Below are 12921 nucleotides of genomic sequence, written 5' to 3' on the forward strand. Positions count from 1 at the left end.
GATCCAACCGATCGAGTACCGAACGTGCGACACCTCTGCTTCAGCACACATTCAGCTCAGTGACGTCCTTGCCTTCTTGATCTAGCAAGATGGCGAAGTAGTGGATGAGTTCCGGCAGCACGATGGCGTGGTTACGGTGATGGTGATGCTATCTCCGCAGGGCTTCACCTAAGCACTACGAAAATATGACCGAGAGACGTAACTATGGAGGGGGGCACGACTAAGACATTGTCGTGGTCTTGTGTGGCGCCCCTCTGACATATATATAGGTGGGGGGAGGCAGCAACAGCCAAGGTGGCGCCCCAAGTAGGCCGAATCCTATTTGTGGTCTCCCCCAAGCTGCACCCCCTTTCCTTTTTTGGTGAGCGGGGAAAGGCCGGGAGGGAGGCCCCCCTTTCTTTTCTCCCATGATAAGGGGGAGGCAGGAGGGGCTAGCCCTCTCCCCTTTCCTTCCCTAGGGCCAGTGGCTAGGGAGAGGGGCATGACAGCCCCCTTGTGGGCTGGTCTGCCCCCCCTTGGCCCATTAGGCCCATACACCTACCGGGGGTGTCCGTAACCCCTTCTGACGACCCAATGACAACTCAGTGAACTCTGAAACCCTTCCGGTATACGAATATCATCGTCTTATATATCAATCTTTACCTCCGGACCATTCCAGAGCTCCTCATCATTTCTGCGATCTCATCCGGACTCTGAACAACATTCATTCACCAAATCATATAACACTATATCGTCAACGAACATTAAGCGTGTGGACCCTACGGGTTCGAGGACTATGTAGACATCACTGAGACACCTCTCTAGTCAATAACCAATAGCGAAACCTGGATGCCCATATTGGCTCCTACATATTCTACGAAGATCTTTATCGGTCGAACCTTATGACAACATACATGATTCGCTTTATCCGTCGATATGTTACTTGCCCGAGAATCGTTGGTATCTTCCTACCTTGTTCAATCTCGTTACATGCAAGTCTCTTTACTCGTTCCGTAATACATCATCTTGCAACTAACTCCTTAGTCACTATGCTTGCAAGGCTTCTTATGAAGTGTATTACCGAGAGGGCCCAAAGATACCTCTCCGATACTCGGAGTGACAAATCCTAATCTCCATCTGTGCCAACTCAACAAACACCTTCGGAGATACCTGTAGAGTATCTTTATGATCACCCAGTTATGTTGTGATGTTTGATAACACATAAGGTATCACTACAAAAAAATACACTTCCGTGATGATACGTGTTTGTCACAGTAGGTCGTGTTTTTTGTCATGCATGTACATCCATGACAAATTTATGACAGAATCAAGATAGTCATACCTGTGCTGTCGTAGAAGTGTTCCATGACATTACCAAAATTATCATCACGGAAGTGTCCACTTCCATGATGAAAAATCACGCGTCACAGAAGTGCTTTCTCCAAGGGTGACCGACACGTGGCATCCACCATAACGGAATGCCGTTAAGCTATATGGTCGGGTTTTGGATCCGATAACCCGTTAACAGCCCCGACCAATGGGAAATTTCCACGTGTAAAAATCTTATTGGCCGGACGAAACATGTGTCAGCTCGTCAATGGGTCAGATAGGCGCCTATGATACGTCGCCACGTGGCACGGCCCAACAGAGGCCCATTCCTGTGAAAAGGCCATCCTGTTTGACTTGGTCAAAAGGTGGCGGGCTAGCCCATGTAAAGCCTGTTAATGGCCTGTTCGCATATAGCCCATTTATAGCCCGCTAACCCAAGGCCCGTTACGCCCTATCCGAATTAGGCTCAGTAGCGTCATCTGGGCCACCCAATATGATTCCAACCCGTTTTCACTTCTGGCCCATGTATGGCCCATGACGTCTTTCGGCCCATATGAGGCCCTATGTAACTCTTGGCCTATTAACGGCCCATGGCAAAACTGGCCCGTAATGAACAGTGTATCACTTTACACCCATTAACGGCCCGTGGTGAAACTGGCCCGTAATGAACAGTGTATCACTTTATACCCATTAACGGCCCGTTATTCCATTGGGCCGTTTCCAGCCCATGTTATCTTTCGGCCTTCTCAGAGCCCATTTATTCTTGGGCTCATTTCCAGCATTCGTTTACTTATGACCCGTTATTGTCATTTTCTGCTTGTGGGCCAAATTTAGCCCGTGGTTACAGTCGGCCCGTTTGTGGTCCGTTAATACGTTGGGCCGTTTTCATAGCGTCATCAAATACGGCCTATTAACGATGGCCCGTTAAGGTCGGCCCATGAACGGATGATTCCAACTCTAGCCCATTTACGGCCATAATGCGGCCTGTTATTGGCCCATGTTTGGTATCGATCATACTGCCCGTATAAGGCCCATTGATGATACGACCCGTAGAAGGCCCATTGTTTCTACGGCCCGTAGAAGGCGCATTGTTTCTACGCCCCGTAGAAGGCCCACTGTTTCTACGGCCCGTAGGAGGCCCAGTGTCACTACAGTAAATATTAGCCCATGGTTATTGTGGCCTAGTTTAAAAAATAGGTTATTGCAGCCACTAGCAAACCGTGGAAAAAGAACTGCAATGACTAGAAGAAAACAAATAAACAAGACAATAAGGAAATAAATAAGCAAGCAACTTACGCTAGGCTATCACGGCTAGCACACATATTACATCCACTGGGCATCAAAAGTTCGCCACCAGTGCAAATAAACGCGCCGACAAAAGAATATACAAAACTAAGAGCACTTCAGAAGGCACTAGGCCTGGCCAGGTCCCCCCCAAACAGCTGAAGAAGCTGAGTAGACCTCAGTTGTGCCAACAATAGATGCATCAACACTAGATTTAAGGCATGATGGTGCGCACGGCAGTCCTCTGACATCTTCATTGCATCTTTGACTTCAAGTCGGAGCTGAGCTGAAGCAAGCCTTTCCGCTTTAAGTTGAGACTGAAGAAGTCGAACTGATTGAGGCAGCGACTGCACAGAGGTTGTCTCACACCTGCTGGTGAGTAGCTTTAACTCACTATCTTCATCAAGACAGGACCTTGGGGTCATCTCGTTGTCCTCAAGATGGTTTGGCTCACTATCTTCCCTAAAGTTCTGCATGGTGTAAGAGATACGAGTCTGAAAGAGAAACAAGGAGACACGTAAAAGGTTTCACAATTATATAAGCAAATAAATGGATCTGTTCTGCCTAAGGAACATGTTTTTACAACTACAATTTGAAACTGGTAGTTGTTGCAAACATCCAATCAGATGTAAAAAGCAAAGCAAACAACAGTGGAGGAAATGATGCCTATCCAAATCTATACTAGAACAAAGTTTGAAGGCTTGAGAAGGATGAACTTACATTACATGTTAACACGGGCTGGACAGAGCCCTTCTCCATGTTGATGGAAGGATAATTCAATAAATTCCCCAAAGAAAATTCTTTATAAGCGTTGCCATTATTCTACATTTTGCAAAGAGTAAATATAGATCAAATAATATTGGAAGAAACAGAGGATAATGAAGCTCAGGTGCAGCCTGATGATACATAATCAAATAGCAATTAATTAAGTACAGTGTTACAAGGCAAAAGGGAGAGAGGTACTGACAAGAGCAATGCAGAGCCCATTATTGTTTTGAGATCGTATGATCCTTTGAGCAAGGAGATTCATCTGAAATTAGTTTTCATACAAGAGAGAAGGTAAGGCACAAGCAGAAATTTAGGAGGTCAAATTTTGAATTGATATCATAGACAGTACCTGATGCTAGGCTCCCAGCAGTTCTAATAGGGGTTTGGCCACTGGAGTAGGGGGTAAAGTGTGGTACAGTTGGGCCTGTGTTTTCTGTGGCTGCTGATCTATCTGATTTAACAAGTATCACTACCTTTTCCAAATACCTAGTTTGTACTCCTTGACGACCTGCACTCACCCTCTTCCATTTGGACACCTATTACGAAAGAACAACATTTGACTGGAAAAACATAGTGTGACGACACATGGAATATGTACAGAAAATGGATAGGTATGGCATATACTCATATATGATGCTTAAACTAAGCAGATGGTGCAACAAAGTAGAAGTAATGCAAGAGGTCAGAAGAAAAATATGTGCGACCAATACAACTTTGCAAAGTTAGAGCAAGCACCTTGATGGGTGAATAAGATAGGCCATCCTCCACCATGCCAAGTTTGTTAGGCAGTGGATCATTCCACAATATTCCTCTCATGCACCCATTCTCATATTCATTTTGATAATGTTCAATATCTGACATGCATGAAAACATAAAAACAAGTGAGATTTTCTTTGTAATGCAGAAGTCATTCTAATCCAATACTGCCTCCCTGTAAACCCCTTTGTGCTATCTCTGCAATTCTTTTAAAAGATGCCATGCATGCTATAATTTTTTGTGTGCATTAATATAATGTGGCCTACTACTCAAAATATGAGAGCTCCAGAAGTGATGACACTTCGCAGATGATAGCTTCAACATATAGTAAAGAAGAACAAGTCGACCTGACCTGACAGATTCAAAATATACTAAGGGAGAACAACTCGACCTGACCAGTCAACCGCAAGAGAAGAGTATCATCTTAAAGAAGAGTAGAAAAGCAAGCAGATTGAAGATAATACAAGTCTTTTAATACAATGTCGGTTGGCCACCCATGATGAACCAGAGCGCACAGAGAAATACTATTCTTTCCGGTCTCTCCATATGTGGCTCACATGCATTTCGAAACTAAAGTAGGAACATTTAGCTAACCAATTAAACATCTCTCAGTTTTACTAATATCAGCAATAATATCAGATATGAATTTGTACAACTAAGCTTGTTTAGCTTGATGGGTGGAGCAGTGCTATTACGACATGAACCACGTAGGCTGATTGTGGTCATCATAAAATGGGGAAAACGTAAGCATGATGAGTATAGTGTTGACCGTGGTAGTGGGATGGCAGATCTGAAGCTGCAAACCGCGCAAAGGGTAGTTAGCAACCGATGTTTGCTTTGAAATAACAACTAAGATTTGGTATGGACAAGAAAGTATGGTCAACAAGTGACAAAGAAATGCAATTATGCTGTCTCTCTATATGTCGCGCCATGCATTTGGAAACTCAAGTGGGACCTTTAGCTAACCAATTAAATGTGTCGGTTAACTAATATCAGTATCATATCACAATCATATTTGAACAACTAAGCTTTCGAATTCTGAGTGTTGTGTTGTTTAGCTTGAAGGGTGGAGTAATGCTAGTACGACAAAAAGCACCTCGCAGATCATAGTAGAGTAGATAAAAGGGGAAAACCCTGAGCATCAAGAGAAAAATCAGGAAAGTGGAACTAGCTGGACCAGTGGGTGGCGCACATGCTTTTCGAAACGAATATAGGAACATTAGGTGACCAATTAAACGTTCTCTGTTTTAGTGATATGAGCATCATATCAGATTCGTGTTTCAACACGTAAGCTTTGGGTTGAGGTCTTGAGGAGCAGTGCTAGCATGACACGAAGCACCTATGATGATGGTAGTGAATATAAAGGGGGGAAACCATAAGCTTTATGAGTATAGTGCCCGTGCCATGGCGGATCTGAAGGTGCAAACCGGACAAAGCTACTTTGCAACCAATGTTTGCTTTCAACTAGCCACTACGATTTGGTATAGACAAGAAAAGTATAGTAAACAAATTATGATCTATTTTTCGGGTGAGATCAATAACTTAAGCACATATGGAAGAGTACCACCTCTCTTGTGACGCCGTGTAGGCCTATGCTGATACGTTGAGGGTGCTGCGGGTGCGATGGCTGTCGGCGGCGGGGAAGAAGACTTTAGACGGCAGACGGCCGGATCGGGGGATATATCCTATTGCCGTGGATGAGGCGGTCGTAGGAGCGGCAACGACAAGGTGGACGATGGTGCCGATGAAGCGAGACGAGGCGATGAAAGGATCCTGGTCCAGCGCCGTGGATGAGAGACGTCCATCTCTTGCAGTGGACGACGGGGTAGGGGTAGCGGCTCCGGCAAGGTGGAGGATGGGGTGGCGGAGGAGGAGGCTGGCCGCAGTGCGGAGGTTGTCGTGCCTCCAACGGTGTATGAATGGGGAAATGGAGGGGAGGGGGGATCTCAAACTTTGGGATGCGCTTCTCTGAAATGGGGGAAAGTTACGAACTTATCCCCCGTTTAAAATTTCGGACATCGCGTCGGTTGGGGATAGGACGGTAATCTCGCATCTCCCAAATATTTGCCGGTAACTATTTCGGGCGAGGAGAGGGTGTTTTGCCGCCCACGGTTGGCGCCCATGATGTATGAACGGGGCTGACAGGTAGGGCGGTTGTGTCATGTCTGATGGAAGTTACACATCTGCCCCTATTTCATCGATTTCGGGCAAGGAGATGGTGTTTTGCCGCCCACGGTTGGCGCCCATGGTGTATGAACGGGGTTGATAGGTAGGGCGGTTGTGTCATGTCTGATGGAAGTTACACGTCTACCCCTATTTAAAATATAAGCCTACATCGATTTCAGACGAGGAGAGTTTGTTTTGCCGCCCACCGTGTATGAATGGGGAAATGGAGGAAGAGACACATGTCTTTCGGACGAGCTTGAATCAAATGTGTTTTGCCGCCCACGTTTGACGCCCACTGTGTCTGAATGGGCTCAGAGGCCGTTATGTCACGTCTGATGGAAGTTACTAGTCTACCCCTATCGACAGCAATGTAAATCCTGTCGATAAGGATGTCAAGTGTTAGGGGTAGACAGTAATTTCCATCTCGCAAACACTTGCTTCGAGCAGCCCACAAATTATAGTGGGTGTTTAGTCGCTTCGTTCAAAACTTGGGAGAATTAGCATTCACGTTTGCCCTGGGACCTGGCAAACTAAATTCAAATCCAATTTGTATTCGATTACGAATATCCACAGATAATTATACGTTTTGTTATTTATTTCTTCTAAACCACAACAAAGATTTACTCCACCTTTATATATGATTATGATTTAGAAATGCCGTGATCTTCGAATTCAGTAGGTTGGATACACTCTGAGTCAAACAGTTATTTCATCCAATACAATATGCTCACATGACAAATAGTTCACCTTATGTCAATCATACAAGTTCTGAGGATTACCTCGCCTAAAAAATTCGGATCATTACAACACATGGACAACATAGGGGGTCTTGCAACATAATCCATTCAGAGACATGACACAACATGCAAGTACAATAATCTAATTAAAATTTCAACTGGTATCTAAAGAAGAACCAGGATTATCTTGGGCTTTAGATAGCAGAAACAGCAGGACCTCCTCCGTCTTCAAATGGAACATTCTTACTTCCTCCAATTCTTGGGTTGCTTGCATAATGCGTGCCGCTAATTCCGTAATTTCCAGCCTCAAGATAAATATTACCTCATTCATGGCAGCCACACCATCTCTTTCTACCTCTAGTAGAGCCTCAAGGACTATAATATCTGTGCTCAGACTGCTCTTCGGCAGTGTTGCCTCTGAACTGCTACCATCTCGTAACATGGATGGCGCACTGCTTCCACAAATAGATTCTGGGGTTGTACATTGTGTCCTAGTGTGAACGGCATCCTGAAAGGTTTCCGCTGGACATCAGTAAGAGATAGTTATCGTATGATCTAGGTAGTAAGCTTACATGGTAAACGACAGACGAATTATTGCCGAGCATGGCAAACTATATTTAAATGGTTCGAAGCAGCATCAGCCGAAAATAAATTAAAATGGTAAGATGAAACTAGGGATGTAAGTGGCAAATAAACGAAATCCGCCAGTACCATCTAGTTAGTTTTTGCTACCTCCCTAGTTCATTTTCCTCAAAAAAAAACAAAAACTCTTTTGAACTACCATACCACTAGTGGACTTTAATCGGGATTAAACCGGACCCAGTTGACATCCCTAGTTGAAAGGGAGTGTACAACCGCTATATTTAAGTTGCCAAGGCATCTAAGCAGTTGAAATAATCTGAGAAAGCACTTAACAGTGTGGCCTCATATAAACTACGAAGACAGTCTTGTGATGAAGTTGAGAGGAAAAGTTAAGGACTCAAATGAAATAGGCATGCATTTCTTTACGATAGTACAACAGGCACTGCTGACATATTGGCCAACTCAGGTATAGTGTAACAACAAATAAGCATTCGAATCAAGCAATACAGCAAAGCAAACAATTGAACTATTTGTAATTCGGTAGGATTACACGTTGAGGGCACAAGCCAAGAAAGCAGCCCACTCGCATTACATTTCACATGTACTAAAACACACTAGCTTACCATATGTTGCTGTGAAGCCTAGCTGCTGTTGCAATGTTCTTTGAAGATATCATCAGCATCCCGTGGTTGCAAATCTAGTTGTTGTAGTTTATTTTGTGCCATCTATTTAGGTAAAATTAATTTTAATCGCATTCACTGGTCCGAATTGATCATCAATGGTTCATGTAAACTAATGAAAGAAGGGTGTGTGCATACACGACAATACTCCCTCCGATTCTTTTTACTTTGCGCATAACTTTTTCTCAGTTTTGTCGTATTAGTCTGCGTGTTGCCGATTCCTAGCGCTGGTTTCCTTTTGTGCCCCGCCCCATCCGCCTCTGCCCTAATTAATTGGCAAATTAGTACAGAAAAATTAAACCGGTGCCCTCCTTGGTATGCGGGTCAAGAGTTATGCGCAGAGTAAATAGAATCGGAGGGACTATATCTGCTTCCCTCTATTTTTATGCTTGTTCGAGGTGCCAACCCCAAAAGAACAAATATTTTGCTCGATGGGGTTGGCAGCTCCATAATTAATAGAAGCATCAAATTAGTCATGCAACTTGGGAAGATCAAGAACACACAAACAAGTAATGAACAGAGGCTCGGAGCAATGATGTAATAGCTAGCATCAGAAAATGTAGGGTAAAACAAACAAAAAGCAGCGGAACCACATGCTAGTTTGCTGATGTGTAATTAAGCATAGGGAACATTAAGCAGTCTGATGGAACCAACAGGTGGCATCAGAACAAAACTAAAGCATATTAACTATATGTGCACTGGTATGTAATTTAGCACATGTAACATGTTCACTGCCAGAAGTATGGCACTACAGGTGCAAGCAGAATAACGCGTCTCATGAAAAACTGAATGATGCCCTGAAGAAATTCAAAGGTGCAGTGCTTATGCTAGGAAAGTGAATGTAGGCGCCGGCCGTTGGATAATAGTACCTGATTCTCGGCAGCGTATGGGTATCGTTGTCATACTTGATAGCTAAGGATCGTCGATGGTGCTCCTGTTGCGGTTGAGTTTGGGCCGGCTGTCGCTGTCACTGAAGCGGCTCCGGTGCTACGGTTGCGGCGCTTGTCGACATACAAGAAAGCTCATCTGTGGTAAGTGAATAGTTGCACGATAAAGAGAAAAACTGAAGGAGTACAAATCGAAATAACCTGATGAGGCTGCGGCATCGGTAAAGCAGGGCCGGTGGAGTTGAATATGGCGTCCGTGGAGCGGGTCCGGTGCAGTGGACGAAGGCTTCGGCGGGCGCGTTGTACAGTGCTTTCGGTGAGGCGGATCTGTTGCGGCGGACGAGGGCTTGTATGAAGGGCCAGTGAAGGGGCGGACGAGGGAGTCAGTGAAGGGCCTACGCTGTGGCGGACGAGGGCGCCGGTTAAGTAGATCAGGTGCGGTGGACCATGATGGCGGTCAAGAAGATCTGGAGCGGTGGACAAGCCAGTCGCTGAAGCGGCTCCCGTGTAGTGGTGAGTTGGCAGTTGGGGGTTCCATGGTGCGGAAGGTAAATCCAGCGGGGTGTGAGGTCCACCGCTGCGGCAGAGAACTAGATTCGGCGGCTTGCCGTGGTTGGGGGGGGGGGTCGGGGAGGGGAAGGGGAGGGGCTCTGGGGAAGAATGTTTGGGGCAAAGAGGGGAAAACAATGGAGTTACCAAAGCAGCCCTTTTCCGTTCATGTGGCAGGGGTAAAACAAGAATATCGTAGGGCTAAACTTTCGGGCACGTGATATTTTGATGTGAGCGGGAAGTTTGAAAGCTTTTGGCGCCTAAAATTATAAGTATTCTGCTCTCGTACGGCCGACTATGATATCATGGCCGGCAATTTGTTTGTTTTGCATGCTAAAAAATGTGCAACTTTTGAAAATCAATGTCTCCAACTCGAAACTTAGATTGTCCATTCAATTCAAATATGGATCATTGAGCTACTACAAGCAAATACCATCATACGGTCCAATTCAACTGAAATTCCAAATGTGTTTATCCTAAAGATGATGACAAAAGCAAAAATGTGTATGTGTATGAATAAAGTGGATGATTATAAAGTTTGAACATGTCCGTATATATCTCTAGGTTTGATATATGAATTTGAAATCACGAAATCCTGGCTTAAAAAATGTACCTCCGTTTAAATGAATTACAAAAGCTAATGATGGAGTCGAATTCCAAAATTCCAATCTTAGGTTTGTAATTCTGGTACATCAAGGTATATCACACATGTTCAAAAGTATCGTTATCTCATAGTACAAACTGTGAAACAAATTGATCAACCATGAGTGCACAATATCTCAATTACACTAAAGTCCCTCAAATATAGACACCTCACTCTTTATCTAAAGTCAACCCCCCCACCACACACACACACACACAGAGAAGTCATTCTCTCCCCCATACACCAACACACGAGCACATTAACACCCTCTCTCTTGTCAAGTCCGGACCCCAACATAGGTCTCTATCACTCTGTCTCTCGAGCATGCACACATCTCTTCCCTCACTCTCTAGGTCTCCCGCTATCTCTCTTACCCAAGCACACGCATTATGTAGAGTGTATATTTCCGATACACACAAAACGTCGCCCCCAAACGTCTATCTCCCTAGTTATGTGGTTCTCGCGCACTCACCTCACACACCACCCCCACTGCAAACAAGCACACTTTTTCTCCTTGTGCACCACTCTCCTCTTTCTATCTCTCCCACATGCGGACCCGCCCCAGCTCCTTCCCTGTATACATATATGTCGTGACTCTTTGCATAGCTCCCTAATGTATAATCGTTCTCGATTTCGCACATTGTTCTCTACACCATCTATTCTAGCTCTCTCATGAAGTCCCTATCACACACACGATGACTCGCTTCCCTTGCATCTCCATTCATAGGCCAATTTCGGACAACATCAACATTGTCTCCCTATCTATACGCCATTTATGGACACAAATGACCCCTCTCGCCCCCTCTCTTCCTCTCTCTCTCTCTCTCTCTCTCTCTCTCTCTCTCTCTCTCTCTCTCTCTCTCTCTCTCTCTCTCCGTCGCTAGCTCTCTCTTTATCTCGCTCTCACACCCCTCTCCCACACACACACTCGATGTCTCTTCCAAATAGTCTGCTCCCCCCGCCCGCACCCGTGCTATCTTTCTACTACACATGTCACATTGAAAGTGCAACTATCCCTAGGTGGTTTTGGTAATTCATAACAACATATAGCTCATTGAGCTAATGCTATTCCAAGATGATTATTTCAGGAAAGCTCAATGATTGGCATGGCATGGATGTGAAAGTGGAACCCTCAAAATGCTAAGGACAAGGGATTGGCTAAAGCTTCAAACTCAAGACTCTTCACTTTTACATTTTAGTGATCCAAGATCACATTGAGTCCATAGGAAAAGCCAATACTATCAAGGAGGGATGAGGTGTTGCTTAATGAGCCTCTTGCTTCATGTGCTTAATGATATGCTCCAAAATCCTCAGCTACTTTCCCACTTCCACATGACCTAAACCCTAAGCCAAACTCGGTCCTACCGATTCTTCCTATTCGGCGCCACCGAGTTTCACTTGTCATTAGCCACTGCCAAACCCTAGCAATTCGGTTCTACCAATAAGGATCTCGGTCTCACCGAGATGGGGTTGCAAACTCTCTGTTTCCCTTTCGTAACTTTTCGGTCTTACCGAAAGAGCGAATCGGTCCCACCGAGATTGTAATGTAAACTCAGTGTTTTCCCTTTGTAACTTTTCGGTCTCACCGAGTTCCACTCGGTCTCACTGAAAGAGCAAATCGGTCCCACCGAGTTTGCCTGACCAACTCTCTGGTTATCTAATTACCAAATTCGGTCTCACCGAGTTTGTGTAATCGGTCTCACCGAGATTACGTTATGCCCAAACCCTAACCGAATCGGTCCTACCAAGTTGCATGTCAGTCCCACCGAAATTCCTAACGGTCACTAGGTTTACTATTTCCATCAGACCGAGTTTTCTGATTCGGTCCCACCAAGATTGGTAAATTGTATGTAACGGTTGGATTTTGTGTGGAGGCTATATATACCCCTCCACCTCCTTCTCATTCGAGGAGAGAGCCATCAGAACACACACATCATTCCAACTCATATGTTCTGAGAGAGAACCACCTACTCATGTGTTGAGACCAAGACATTCCATTCCTACCATATGAATCTTGATCTCTAGCCTTCCCAAGTTGCTTTCCACTCAAATCTTCTTTCCACCAAATCCAAATCGTATGAGAGAGAGTTGAGTGTTGGGGAGACTATCATTTGAAGCACAAGAGCAAGGAGTTCATTACCTACACACCATTTGTTACTTCTTGGAGAGTGGTGTCTCCTAGATTGGCTAGGTGTCACTTGGGAGCCTCCGACAAGATTGTGGAGTTGAACCAAGGAGTTTGTAAGGGCAAGGAGATCGCCTACTTCGTGAAGATCTACCTCTAGTGAGGCAAGTCCTTCGTGGGCGATGGCGATGGTGGGATAGACAAGGTTGCTTATTCGTGGACCCTTTGTGGGTGGTTGCTTCTTCGTGGACCCTTCGTGGGTGGAGCCCTGTGTGGACTCGCGCAACCGTTGCCCTTGGGTGGAGCCCTGTGTGGACTCGCGCAACCGTTAACCTTCGTGGGTTGAAGTCTCCATCAACGTGGATGTAGGATAGCACTACCTATCCGAACCACGGGAAAAACATCCGTGTCTCCAATAGCGTTTGAATTCTCCAAA

This window comes from Triticum urartu, chromosome 5A (genome assembly GCF_056163025.1).
Source record: "Triticum urartu cultivar PI428250 chromosome 5A, HENAU_Tu73, whole genome shotgun sequence".
Classification (NCBI taxonomy): Eukaryota; Viridiplantae; Streptophyta; class Magnoliopsida; order Poales; family Poaceae; genus Triticum; species Triticum urartu.